The sequence below is a fragment of the Podarcis tiliguerta genome, assembly GCF_965153285.1.
Source record: "Podarcis tiliguerta genome assembly, chromosome: 17".
Taxonomy (NCBI): Eukaryota; Metazoa; Chordata; class Lepidosauria; order Squamata; family Lacertidae; genus Podarcis; species Podarcis tiliguerta.
In genome coordinates, this window is record NC_139550.1 from 10,520,726 (window position 1) to 10,535,450 (window position 14,725).

The window sequence follows — 14,725 nt, forward strand, 5'->3', positions numbered from 1 at the left end:
TTGGGAGGAAAGCAATGGCAAACCTAGATAGCATTTTAAAAAGTAGAGCCATCACCTTGCCAACAAAGGTCCGTATAGTAAAAGCTCTGGTTTTCCCAGTAGTGATGTATGGAAGTGAGAGCTGGACCATAAAGAAGGCTGATCGCCGAAGAATTGACGCTTTTGAATTATGGTGCTGGAGGAGACTCTTGAGAGTCCCATGGACTGCAAGAAGATCAAATGCATCCATTCTTAAGGAAATCAGCCCGGAGTGCTCACTGGAAGGACAGATCGTGAAGCTGAGGCTCCAATACTTTGGCCACCTCATGAGAAGAGAAGACTCACTGGAAAAGACCCTGATGTTGGGAAAGATGGAGGGCACAAGGAGAAGAGGACGACAGAGGACGAGATGGTTAGACAGTGTTCTCGAAGCTACAAACATGAATCTGACCAAACTGCGGGTGGCAGTGGAAGACAGAAGTGCCTGGCGTGCTCTGGTCCATGGGGTCACGAAGAGTCGGACACGACTGAACGACTAAACAACAACAACAATCATAAGTATCTGTTACTGTACTTCTTGTTGTTACTATAAATCGTCCTGTCCTTCATTAGAGACTGATATTAACTTTGACACCAGAGACACACATACAACCTTTCAGAACATCAAAAAGAAGAGTCAATTCAAACAAAGTGTTCCACTTCTGCCCCACCAAAGTTCCCTGTTCCTCTCGTGTCCCATTTCATTTTAAAACTGAATTGTTGAAAAGGGCCGTAGCTCAGTGATGGAGATTCTGCTTCACACAAAAAGGTTCCCTGGTTCAGTTCCTCGCATCTCAAAGTAGGACTGGGAATGTCTCTTGGCTGAAACTCTGGCTAGGTGCTGTTGGTTACTGTACATAATACTGACCCGGGTGGACCAATGATCAGTTCATGGTAGCTTCCTATGCCCTCTCTATCTCCAGTGGTACAAGAGCTCCCCCTTTGTTCTTTAACTGTGACAAAACAGGTCGCAGCTTCCCAATTTTACCATGTGAAGAAAATTCTGTACGGCTTCAAACCTCATTATGAAATCTCGGTAAATATTATTGTCTTTTCTCTCTCTCCTTAATTCTCTCCCTGTGGATAAAATCATCTTACTCCCTCTAGCACAAACAGGCATTAACTGTTGAGTAACTTCCAGTTGAACACTCACGTACATTGAAATTTCTCATATGAGCCTGTGGAGTTTCTCTGCTTTGGGACTGTTCCCCTGGGCTATTTTCTCCAAATTGATTATAGGTCAAAAATTTAACTTCTGTGATCCCCACTGGACTAAAATATAGTGGCACCCCTATGCTTTTTACAGTAGCATAGTAAATAAACATATTTAGGAAGCGGAAAGCAAAAACAAAACAACACAGACTAAGTTTACTAAGTTTCTTTTTTGAAAAAGACTAATGATATACTTAATACTTGCTGTAACTAAGGTTATAAATAAGTAAAAGGGTAAAGGTAAAGGACACCTGGACGGTTAAGTCCAGTCAAAGGCGACTATGGGGTTACGGCACTCATCTTGCTTTCAGGCCAAGGGAGCCGGCGTTTGTCCACAGACAGCTTTACAAATAATAATAATAATAATAATTTATTATTTGTACCCCACCCATCTGGCTGGGCTTCCCCAGCCACTCTGGGCGGCTTCCAAAAAACAATATTAAAATACTCTAATACATCAAACATTAAAAGCTTCCCTAAACAGGGCTGCCTTCAGATGTCTTCTAAAAGTCTGGTAGTTGTTGTTCTCTTTGACATCTGGTGGGAGGGCGTTCCACAGGGAGGGCGCCACTACCGAGAAGGCCCTCTGCCTGGTTCCCTGTAACTTGACTTCTCGCAGTGAGGGAACCACAAGAAGGCCCTTGGTGCTGGACCTCAGTGTCCGGGTAGAACGATGGGGGTGGAGACACTCCTTCAGGTATACAGGACCGAGGCCAGCATCATGTGGCCAGCATGACGGAGGGCCATGACGAGTGCCAGAGCACACAGAAACGCTGTTTACCTTCCCACCTCAGCGGTACCTATTTATCTACTTGCACTGGCATGCTTTCGAACTGCTAGGTTGGCAGGAGCTGGGACAGAGCAATGGGAGCTCACCCCATCGCAGGGATTCAAACCGCTGACCTTCTGATCATCAAGCCCAAGAGGCTTAGTGGTTTAGACCACAGCGCCACACCCATCCCTACTTACAAATAAATAAGCAATAGATTTCTATTCACAAACTGGTAAGAAACATTAGAAATAAAAACAGATAGCTCACTGCTCTTCTCCCCTCCTACAACTGTACATATTCCCTAGATCAGAGGCAGGGGGCTGTTTTTGAAGCTGAGGGTGACATTTTCTTTTGAGTAACTGTCCAGGGACTTCAGACCAGTGGTCGATGTGGCAAATATAGAGCACACGAAAGCATAACCTTTTGGAGAATCCTCTTGTGGTTTAACAGGGAAATGATCCAAAACCAAGAATAGAGTATTTGTTTCCATTCTTTCCGTTTACTGGTTTGGTTTCTAAAATTGTAATACTTCACACTGATGTTACTTGACCTTGAATTGGGTTGCAACATACCCCTTAATAAACAACAGCAGCTTTTTTCTGTCTCTCCGGGACATCTCCCTCCCTCTCTCTCTCTCCTTGGAGTCGCAACAAAGAGACTGCCTTAGAACATCAGTACATTGGCCGTCCCCAGCATGTGGCTGACCCACCTCCTTTTCCTTCTGACGATGATAGCTTTGTTGTCTCTCTTACATCTGTTAAGGGAACAGCAGAAATTGACAATAATCTGCAGTTTAAAATCCCAATCAAGGGAACTGGTTTTCAGTAACCATTATATCATGCTGAGCTTAGCTGCTGGCTACCAAGAACAACTTGGATTTCCTGCTGTCCTGCTGGTTTGGTTGACTGATAATAAAAACAGGATTTTCCTCTCAAGTGGGGACTGCATAATATTCTTAGGGACTCTTTTTTGTTGGTGGTGTAGGGCCCCTCCAGACGTCCTTTTTACTGCATGATGATTTGTGCTCATGATGCTATCAGGGTAGTCATACGCTATCACCCTCCCGATATTATTTGCGTCTGCAAATGTCTAGAGGGCAGTTATGCTAATTCAGTTGCAATTGATGATAGCCTGTAACTTCCTGCTGAAATCCCTTAACTTTTCATACCAGAAGTGTTCTGGGTTTTTCTTTTTCTTTCTGTCCCACTTCCGTTGCCCCATAGCCCCTCCAACTACAGATGGCAAGACTGGGGAAGCATCGCACAACAACCGATGAAGCAGAATAAATTCACCCTTGTTGTGTTAAGATGTCCATCTCCATGTCATTGGTTACTGCTGCTACTGGGGGAATGTGTGGAACTGCAGGTTGTCATGACATTAGGATGCAGGCTGGTTCTACATTATGGCAGGGGCAGAGGAAGGTGGGTATGGTGGGGGCGGGCTGCCCTGGGTGTCCCCACGGAGTGGGGGTGACAAAATGCCGGGTGGCACTCACTGAGGGGCCTGCAGCGCCCCTGAGCCACACGTCTCTCCTGGGAGTGACATGATGGCTTGGGTGCCCACAGGCTCTGCGCTGCCCCAAACGGTCCACCTGCTGCGTCCTCCCCAACTGTAGGGCAGCTGAGTGGGAGGGGGCAGGCAGAGTCCTTGGAGGCCCCATGGAGTGTCCTTTTCTGGCTCACCCCACCCTGTGGGCGGCTGGGTCTGCCCTGGGCGCAGAGCACATGCGCCGCCCTAGATGCCTGATTTGATTTGCTGCACAATGGAGAGGAGCAGGGTGCCAAATGGCCTGGAGCATAGCTGTCAACTTAAAGATTTGAAAATAAGGGATCAGCAGCCAAAATAAGGGATTTTCCAGGCACGGGTATGTTCAACTTCTGAGCCCCTCCAAGCCAAAGGCAGAAAGCCCAGCCAGCAGCCAAACGAAGCCTCAAGCAGTGGTTCCCACAGCGCAGCAACCCGGCAAAGGGGATGCAGCAAGGAAAACCACCGCCACCTCTCTGCTGGGAAGCGCTGAGCAAAGGCGAGTCCCCAGGCAACGCAGCCGATTTGATCAGCACAAGGCATGCAAGCTCCACCCCCCAGTCATTCTTAGACTCCTTATTGGGTGAGCAACGCAGCCAAGCAACACAGTTGGAGCCTCTCTCCTCCCTGGCCGGCAGGCAGGGAGGGAGAGGAGCTGCTTCCTTTTAAACCCGGGAAATTTAAGGGACATCATCAATAAGGGACAGCAGTGGGACACAACGCTGGGATAAGGGACTTTCCTGCCAAATAAGGGACGGTTGACAGCTTATGGCCTGGAGCCATTTTCTGTCTACCACTTTGGCCAAAAAACTAAGCAATGAAGTTACCTGGGGGGCCTTCCTGGGGAGGTAGTTCTGTATAACATTGCAGGACCCTTTTCATGTGTGATGATGTGAGAACGTTTTATTCCACTAATTTTCCCCTGCAGTGTTTTAATCTACGCATGGCTTTAAGATATGATCCTGATCTAAGTCATTTTTGGATCATTGTATTTATTGTTCTGTCTGTTCTGTTGTACGTATTTTAGGAAGCTTGTAATTGGCTTTGAATTTATTTATAAAGCAGTGCAAAGTAAAAAAATCAATAAGCAAAATAAACAAAATGGAAAGGAGAGAGGGAGGACTTGAATTTAACATCTGAGCCAGAGAAGAACATTCAGGGCTGCCTTGCATTTGGGATTGGCATTACAAGCCACTGAGATCCATAGATCCAAGCCGGAAAATGCAACATTCAGTGACATCACTAGAATGAAAGTATAGTTGTATTCTGGTCATGTCCTAAAAAAAAATTTTTAATAGCTCTATTATGAGACACTGGCTGGATCTAGACACATCAAAGAAGTGTTTCAGTTAAACACATTTTAAACTTTGTATGAGAAATCAGACTGGCAAAAACGGAACTTCACAGCACCATCTGGTGTCACAGTGTTAGAATGTATGAACAACACATATAAAGTCCTTTTTCTTTGCCAATGTAGCCGAGTCCACTGAGAGTATAACAAGTTATAGCCTTCTAGTAAATCTGCTAATTGCATTATTGAGATATGTATAAGGTCTCATTTTCTAAGAAGACAGGGAAATGATAATATATGTTTTAGCTGTAGCTTAATTGGCAATTAGTTATAAATTCGGGGGTGGGGGAGACATAAATGCTCCAACATATGATCATTGGATTGTAAGAGTATGGGAAGGGGTCCAAATGACAAAACTGACCCACATAGCGTAAGAGAAGGAAGACGACTTGACAACCCCTTTAATGAGAAACAGAGTAATAAAATGCAGGTGTAATAAAATTATATAATAGAATATGGGAAAGCACTGAACCACACATACAGCTGGTAATATGGAAAGCGAATACGAAAGGTGGAGGCATCATCAAACAATCTGTGCGATGGCTAATGTATGTTTCGATAAACGCCTACGCTAAGCCTATTAGTGTTATGTATGGCTTGTCGAAAAGTCAATGTGAAAAAATATAAAAGGATCCAGATTCTCTTTGCTCAGAATTTGGAGCACGTGTGCACACATGCTTCTGGTGTACAAATGACGCATCGGTGGACCTAGGTTTCTTTTCACCTCTTTTTGCGGAGGGTAGCATGGGACATTCCTGAAATATAAAGCTCCTCGGGGGCAGTCTTGATTGTGGAGCTTTCCCCCTCTGTGGCCTCGCTTCAGTCCAAGTCAGGCATCCAGTTCTCTGCAAAAACCTCTGGTCAACACACGACCTCATAATGCAACACTCCAAATGCCCACAATTGAGTGAGAGAGAGGGGGGAGGGGGGAGCTTTCCTTGCATTTGTTGTGCGTGTGTGTCTTTCATCCAAATGGCAGGGATAACCGAAAGGGAACAAAACAAAAAAAGGAAATCTTCTCCTGCCAAGTCATTATTTTTCTAATGCATATTCCACTGTTGTTGAGTACAATGAGCCATGATGCCAGAGTTCAACCCCACCCCCAAAAAAACAGAGAAGAGAAGAAGCAGAGGGCTTCGGGGGGGAGGGGGAGAGAGCCTCTGCTTGATCTCCGCTCTGGCAAATCGACAGTCTGCTGCTAATCCTTTTTTACATTCGTCTTGTGTAAGCCCTAATTAATTTTTAATGCCGTACCAAAGTCTTCCATTATAGGCCTGCTTTATTTCTGGAAGCTTTCTGGAAAGCGCGGGGCCGTCACAACTAGCATGTCTCATCTATGTGACAGTTTTATGGTTCACTTGGAACAATTTGCAAAGCTGTCCATCATCTTCATCCGAGCGACTTTGTGGCTTGGCTATTTTAATCCCCAGCTTCGCGGCGGCGCAGGCTTGAGAGCCCCTTAAGTGATACTTCTGAGCCAAAGGGAAGAGTTCAAAAGAGTACCACCTACCCTCCCCAAAAAAGCCTGCTGCAAACTGGAAACGATGAGTCCGTGGCTCATTATACGGTCTTCCGTTTGTGCACTGCGTGGCCTGGGTGCCAGCAAGTTTGCCATGGAAATGTTTCTTCTCCCGCTGTGATGAGCTCATCTTCTCGAGATCTATCTGGGAGATTTGCATCAAGGAAACGCAATACTCAAGTTGCTACTGCAACGCCTTAAGAATCAAAGCTAATATCCAGGGAAGAGGCTCAGGGTCGACCCAAGAGCAGCCTTAACACCATCTAGTGCCTTCCAGGTGTTTGCACTGCAATCCCTAGCAATTGACCTTAGTAGCTGGGAGCGGTGGGAATGGTAGTCCAAAACATCTGAGAGCACCAGGCTGGGAAGGGCTGCTCAAGACTTTCTGTGTGGAACGATGAACAGGCTTACTATGGAATGACCACATGCCTTTCATTCACTTTTGTGCAAGACATTCACACAAGGTGTACAAATCATTATCCAATTGTGTCGTCCATGTGGTATTCTTTGTCTTTTTTTCAGATCACAGGAAATCTGGAGTTTTAAAGAAAAGGACAGAACAGTGGTCTAATAAGGTGTAGATCACCTTAACCCCACTTTCCCAACTTTTTAAAGAGATACCATTTTCATGTTTGCACTGGTAACATCTTCAATATTACCATTCCAGTATGGACTATTTAAACTGGATATATTGATTGACAATGTATTGTATTGTAACTGTATTGTAACTTTTGAATAAATGGTTGTTGTTTTATTATTATTATTATGAAAAACAAGTGCTTTTGTCTTTTAAAAATTGTAATATTTGTACAATAGCACCTAAGATTAAAAAGTGCTTTAGTACATTAAAAAAAACACAACACCACTTCCTTTCCAGAATTTCCTGGTCAAAGTCATTTGACCAGTGTGGGTTTTCTTCCAGGTGACCTGTTTATTAAGCATACATTATCATTTGTTTGCAGGGATATTATGTGAAGGTGCATCAAAGCAAGTGTGACCCCACACATTCCTGTCACTTTCCATATCACAAAAAGTCCCATTTTGGGGGGGAGAGGTATTGTTGTGAAAGGCCCAGGTTGTGACTGAGTTCCACCTAAAACTAGCAATGATCTGGCTCCCTAAGCTCCCATGAGAGCTCCAGGTATAGGGAGGTATATAAATTCAATAAACAAAAAATAATTAAAATAAATGGTAGGAGAATACCATTCTGTCAACAAGGCTGAATGGAATAATGAATTGATCCTCACGCTACCGCCATGCCAACTCCACTTACCTGCTGCTTAGCCAATAAAGATTGTGGCCTGATTTCACTCAGTGCTGGCACCTGGGCTGCATCTACGCAGCTGCTAAAAAAAAAAAAAAAAACTCTGAAAATGATTGGCGGGGGAGGGGAGACACCTGTTGTAAAACTCACAATGGAAAATTTCATTCAGTTCTGATTTCAGCTCTACAGCACCATCTGGTGTCATAGTGTTATGATGCATTTATGACTCCCTTTTTTAAAAAAAACTAATGTTGCAGATTGCCCACAGTCTGAGTTATTTACACGGCATTCATGCACCACAAATATGTGCTTGCCTGGGCAATGGTGAATGCATGATATTATACCCACTTACTTACAACCTAGTCCTATGTATGCATGCTCTGAAGCTCCCTTCACTTGATGAGTGTAATTCTATGCATGTATACCCAGAAGTAAACCAACTTGAGTTCCATGGAAGTTACTCTCAAGAAACTGTGCACAGGAGTGCAGCCTTAATGGGTATCAGAGGTGTTAAATTGATTTGCATTCTTTGATCCAATTTGTCTTTGAAAATTCTGAGTTGGATTGTTTTTGATGCACTCCTGCTGAGTTGGGATTTTAAAAAATGTATGCTTTTGTGACTTACTTTTCTTGGCTGTGAGCTTTGCCTTGTAAATACAGTTTCTCATTGATGGAGGTTAAATTATTTAACTGAAACATTTACAGTGTGTGGGAAAAAGAATTGAACTTGGAATTTCGTAAGAAGCCGTATGCTAGCTACACAAAATGCACTTTGTGATTTGAGGTGACTGAGCAATGACTTGCAGAGCTCAGCAGTACTGCACATACCTGCTTTGCAGTTCCTGGATTCAGTCCCCAACATCTCAAGGCAGAGCTGGGGAAAATGTATTGCCTGAAACTCTGGAGAGCTGCCAATCACTGTTGAGAATGCTGAACTAGATGGACAACTGGACTGATTCAGTATAAGGCAGCTTTCTATGCCTCAATCACAGGAGTGGGAGAATTTTTTTCCTGAGTTATCCAAAAATTATAATAAAAATGCAACTCCCTTCTTCGATTGGATTGAATCATAGAATCATAGAATCATAGAGTTGGAAGAGACCACAAGGGCCATCGAGTCCAACCCCCTGCCAAGCAGGAAACACTATCAGAGCACTCCTAACATATGGTTGTCAAGCCTCTGCTTAAAGACCTCCAAAGAAGGAGACTCCACCACACTCCTTGGCAGCAAATTCCACTGTCGAACAGCTCTTACTGTCAGGAAGTTCTTCCTAATGTTTAGGTGGAATCTTCTTTCTTGTAGTTTGGATCCATTGCTCCGTGTCCGCTTCTCTGGAGCAGCAGAAAACAGATTGAGGATTTATACAAACTTGCAACATATGAACAACTTGCATATAAACACAGACTTGCCATGGACAAATTCAATGATATTTGGAATCTGCTCTTACAAATATTGTAATAGGATAAGATCTGGTGAAGTACAATAAAACCCTTGTTAAGAATACAGTTTTTGGGGGGGTGTTTTTCCTTCCCCCCTTTATTTTCCCTTCTACGCAGGTTCTGTTTCTCTTTTTCATTTTCTCTCTCTTATTTATGTCTCACCATGTTTAGTCCACATATAATTATGCACTTTTTGAACTTTCAGTAAAGATGTTTAAAAAAAGTTTTCCAAAAATTCACACATACATTTCAATACATAATAATACATTCTTTTTTCCTTTGTTCCGACTTCCGACCCCCTTTTCCATAGTGTTTCTCTCCCTGTGGTGCACCCTGTCTTCTGTCTCTTAAACCTTAACAAAACCTCTTTCCTCCCTTCTGTTGCTCTTAGTTCAAAACCTGCTAAATATAGTAATATTTATTTAAATAATCTGAAAAGGGTTTCCATTCTTTCACAAAACCTTCATCAGTAGGTTCTCTTATTTAAGCTGTTAACTTTGCCAATTTCTGCTTCTTTTTGTGCTGCATTTGTAACATAAATAAACAACTTAATCCTCTTAAAGGGTGGGAGAATCTTTTTCAACCTGAGGGCCATGTTTCTTCATGAGTATCCTTCCAAGGGCTGTGTGCTAATGGTGACTGTGTACAGCAACATATTTCTCCATCCAGGTGAGCAAGAGGTATTATAACAGATCATGGACACATTCCAGCCAGGTAAAATCACTAGAGGAGGGCGCAAAGTCTGGGTAAGTCTTGATGGCCGGATTGGGAGGTATAGAGGGCCTCATTCAGGCCTGAGAGAGCCAGTGTGGTGTAGTGGTTAAGGGCGGTAGATTCGTAATCTGGTGAACCGGGTTCGCTTCCCCACTCCTCCACATGCAGCTGCCGGGTGACCTTGGGCTAGTCACACTTCTCTGAAATCCCTCAGCCTCACTCATCTCACAAAGTGTTTGTTGTGGGGGAGGAAGGAAAAGGAGATTGTTAGCCGCTTTGAGACTCCTTCAGGTAGTGATAAAGTGGGATATCAAATCCAAACTCCTCCTCCTCCTCCTCCTCCTTCTTCTTCTTGAGTTTTCTCTTGCTTTGACGTATAATCTCAGCTCTCTAGAGTGCTATTCTAGGTCAACCCACCCTGCAGCATTCTGGAATGGTTGTGTAAATTGGCACATAGCAACATACCCTTTGAAGCTTGTGGAAGTGCTTTTTGCTTGAGAGTACTAGAATATCAAGGGACGCGGGTGGCGCTGTGGGTTAAACCACAGAGCCTAGGACTTGCCAATCAGAAGGTTAGCAGTTCGAATCCCCACAACAGGGTGAGCTCCCATTGCTCGGTCCCTGCTCCTGCCAACCTAGCAGTTTGAAAGCACGTCAAAGTGCAAGTAGATAAATAGGCATCGCTCTGGCGGGAAGGTAAACGGTGTTTCCGTGCACTGCTCTGGTTTGCCAGAAGCGGCTTAGTCATGCTGGCCACATGACCCAGAAACTGTACACCGTTCCCTTGGCCAATAAAGTGAGATGAGCGCCACAACCCCAGAGTCGGCCACGACTGGACCTAATGGTCAGGGGTCTCTTTACCTTTTACTAGAATATCACCACAGTTCACTACCCTGCAATATTAGCTGATTGCTGAATTTAACTAAAAATTGTCCAAGCAAATGCTGTCCAATCAAACTGACCAAATTGCAGAGGAGCTGAATTTGACTGTTAATAGAAAGAGACCATTCTACTCCAACATTGCCGCAAGCACCATTCATTTGTGGCTTACCTAGCTTACCCAGTCCTTTAATTACTGACTCTCTCCTTCTGTGGCAAGGCAATATGCTCTCTTCCCCTTGAATCTCCACCCCCCACCATATGTTCTCTCAAGCCCATCCAAGCAAGATATATAGAGGTTTCCTTCCGATCCTAATGACATCAGAATTTCTACTTAATTTTTGTTTGGCTTGAGGCATGGGAGGCACAGAAGGCTTTTGCTGCCCCAGAAATGTCCGAACACATGATGTTCAGAGAGCCATGCATTCAATAAAGCACGTAGGCTTCCCCCTGTTGTATCTCACCATTAACCTTGAGGATTCAGTTGCAACCTGCAGGTTCCCTCCCCCCCCCCAAAAAAAAAACTATCATATTTTGCTGTTTCTCAGCTTGAAAGATTTATTTAGAAAAAAATATATTTTACCAACTTTCCATCCAATGGCAACAAGGTGATATAGAATAACACAGCACATAAAATATTTAAAGAGTTTAAAAAGCGAAAAGGAAGAAACATCAGCAACAATGGAAACCTAGGAAAGGCTTATTTGGGTTGTCTTCACAGACAAAATGCCACAGAAGGTAGAATTCAGCATCACACTTTTACGACTGTTCCATCAGTGCAAGCATTTCTGGAGTCATGAGAGCAGGCCTGAAATAGTGTTCTGTTTTGTTGAGCAGGCGAAGGAGCTCAGGCTCCAGGTAATTTATATTCAGCCTGCCCAATCCAGAGATCTCGTGCTGTTTGCCAGTCATGGTGGATGACGTTGCACATTCTTATTCTTTTAAGCACCCGAAGAGGGCTCTAGAACATAAATGCACCCCAGCTCACTGCAAGTCTTCTGGTACATAGAAAAGGAAGAAAGGGAGGAAGGGAGGAAGGGAGGAAGGGAGGAAGGAAGGAAGGAAGGAAGGAAGGAAGGAAGGAAGGACAGTGGCTGCATACATAAATGAAAATTAAGTGAAGGATCAACATCGGAATGGTTTATTGACTAATTAAGAAATGCAATGTGATATTAGATTATTAGCACTCCGCGAAATTCAGAGCATGGGAAGTCACCCAAAGATATATAATTTGGCAATATATTTGGCTTTTTTATTGTATTGTAATTTGGAAGGTTATAATGTGGTTTTTATTGGATTATTAAATTGGAAAACTTAATAAAATATTATAGAAAGAAAGAGAGAGAGAGAGAGAGAGAGAGAGAGAGAGAAAGTAGGGTTGAACTGATTTTCAGAAAAGAATTTCCAGTATTTTAAATATTGTATTCTTTTTCATGCTGCTCCCCAGCTGGTGGCAAAATGGCCTCCCCCCATTTACCACCCCTGGATTTTGGGTGCAACTATAGATCTAGTTTTAATCCTGTATACTATTATGTTAATGTTGACCCCTGCTCCTTCCATTCCTTCCCTTTTGGTCCATTGCTTCTGTCAACCACCAACATGAACTAGCAACAAGACTTCATGCAGCATTAGGTGAGATGAGATCTTAGGAGAGTTTTTTCTGAGAGAAGCTATTGAATCAAAACTCTGGTGGCTGGAGAGAGAGAGGGAGGAGAAACATGGAGAGGCTTCTGGAGCTTCCTTGCATGCCCTTGCCTTATCCTGTGCTGCAGAGGAGGAAAAGCTACCCCAATCTCACCTCATTCTGACCCAGAGCAGCAGCACACAGGAACAAAGGAAACTGCCTCATATTGAGTATATAGCTCAGGAGCAGCTCCTCAGGATTTCAGACAGGAAATATCTCTCAGCCTTCCCTTGAGAGTTGAACCTGAGACTTGAGTACAGTGGTACCTCGGGTTACAGATGCTTCAGGTTACAGACACTTCCGGTTACAGACTCTGCTAACCCAGAAATAGTAGCTGGAGTTATGAACTTTGCTTCAGGATGAGAACAGAAATCGCGTGGCGGCGGCAGCGGGAGGCCCCATTAGCTAAAGTGGTGCTTCAGGCTAAGAACAGTTTCAGGTTAAGAACCGACCTCCAGAACGAATTAAGTTCTTAACCCGAGGTACCACTGTAGAAAGCAGCTGCTCTGTCACTGCACTGCGGCACTTTGAAAAGGACCTAGGAAGAATGATCAGCGACAGAGCCTTCAGGACCCTGGACAGGTCCCGGGAGCTTCAAACTCCGTCATTGCTTCATCAGCTTGCTTTGGGTTTCTTTCCTCTGAGCAGCCTTAGCAAGTGAGGCTCTAGGCGACCAAAGAAGCTAATTTCATTCTAGATCCAGAGGGTGGCAACATGAGAACAGGCCTTTTCTGCGGTTGTTCCCCCCTTTGTGGCATGCTTGCCTGGCACCCTCATTACCTATCTTGAAGTGCCAGGGAAAACATTCATTCTCAACCAGACCATTGGCTGGTTAGATAATTGGTGACCTTCTAAATGGGTCTGGGTTTTTGTTTTGCTTTGTTGCTATTATGTTTAATATTTTGTAATTTTCTGTTGTAAACTGCCCTGTGAACTTTAGATAAAGGCCAGCATATAAATTTAATTAATAATAAGAATAATTTCTCAGTGAAGTTCAGCTCAGAGGCAGCAGTCCCTAAGGAATCCTGCCTTAGTGTGTGTGTGTGTGTGTGAGAGAGAGAGAGAGAGAGAGAGAGAGAGAGAAAGATTGAGGGCACAAGGAGAAGGGGACGACAGAGGACAAGATGGCTGGACAGTGTTCTCGAAGCTACCAGCATGAGTTTGACCAAACTGCGGGAGGCAGTGGAAGACTGGAGTGCCTGGCGTGCTCTGGTCCATGGGGTCACGAAGAGGCGGACATGACTAAACGACTAAACAACAACAAGTAACTGAGCTGGCCCCTCTCCCTCTGAGTCTGTGTCCAAGTCACTACTGGGAGCCACAGTCATGATACCATCCTGCTTTAAAAGGAGCTAAGTGGCAGCAATATTCCCATCACACTCCCCATTTCCCTGAAATTATCACTTTTCAGAATGTATTCAGCAAAACTGGCAGCTAATGAGGAGTAGTATTATTGGAGAAGTTTGCCAATGAACAAGACGTTGCCCAAAACCATATTCAATGACATTCCATCTTTACATCACTGATGTTTTCAAAGCTTGGTTAATAAATAATGTACTGAACTTTGCTGCTGTGCCTTCCTTGTGGTTGATTTCCAACCTTTCCCCTCAGAGACGCCTCTTCTCTGCCCTCAGCACACACACCTTTTTACCACAGGTTTCATTTCATTTCATTTATTAAATATCTATACCACCCTTCATCTGGGGATCACAGGGCAGTTTATAATATAAAAACGTAAAAACACATACCGTAGTTAGTAATGAAAACAACATCCCAGGATAAAGGGAAATTACAACTTGTGGGAGAATGATCAACAAAATGTTTGCTCATGCTGAGGAAATCTGCAGAACATTGTGATTACAGCCCGTAATGAGTGCGGTCCATCAGTTTACATATTCCTAAGCTCCACTGGCCTCAGTTAAATTTGTGGGCAAGCTACTGTGTGCAGAATTTCAGCCAATAGCCCATATACAAAAAGCCTACTCAACAGATATTTGAGTTGCTAAATGAAACTTTTTAATCTTCTTTCTAAGAGTACACATTAAAGATACCAGCAAGACGCCCTACTGGGATTTAGCAGAGTTTAATTTTTAATGATGTGTAATAGATCGGGTTCAGCTTCAGTACAAAGAAACATTCACAAAAAGCATCCCAAGTTGTCATTATCAACGATACAAATAGAAAACGCATTGAAGTCTGCTGGAGTGTTGTTAGCCCACCTCTCGATGCATAATACAATAAAAGATCTTGCTGTTCTTGGGAACATGTTGTGTTCTGTTCCTGGTGTAGAACCTCAGCCCTACATATTTATTATTTTAAGGCATCTCAACACAAAGGCTCCCCAAGGC

The 14,725-nt window shown here is 43.7% G+C and overlaps 1 long non-coding RNA gene across 1 annotated transcript; it reads left to right on the forward strand.

Annotated features, from left to right (window-relative positions):
* The first annotated feature begins 4,398 nt into the window (after window positions 1-4,398).
* LOC310668064 lies at window positions 4,399-11,532 on the forward strand. Its single transcript, XR_014506594.1, has 3 exons — window positions 4,399-4,418; window positions 6,919-6,971; window positions 11,415-11,532. It is a non-coding gene; the product is annotated as an uncharacterized lncRNA (long non-coding RNA).
* The last annotated feature ends 3,193 nt before the right edge of the window (window positions 11,533-14,725 follow it).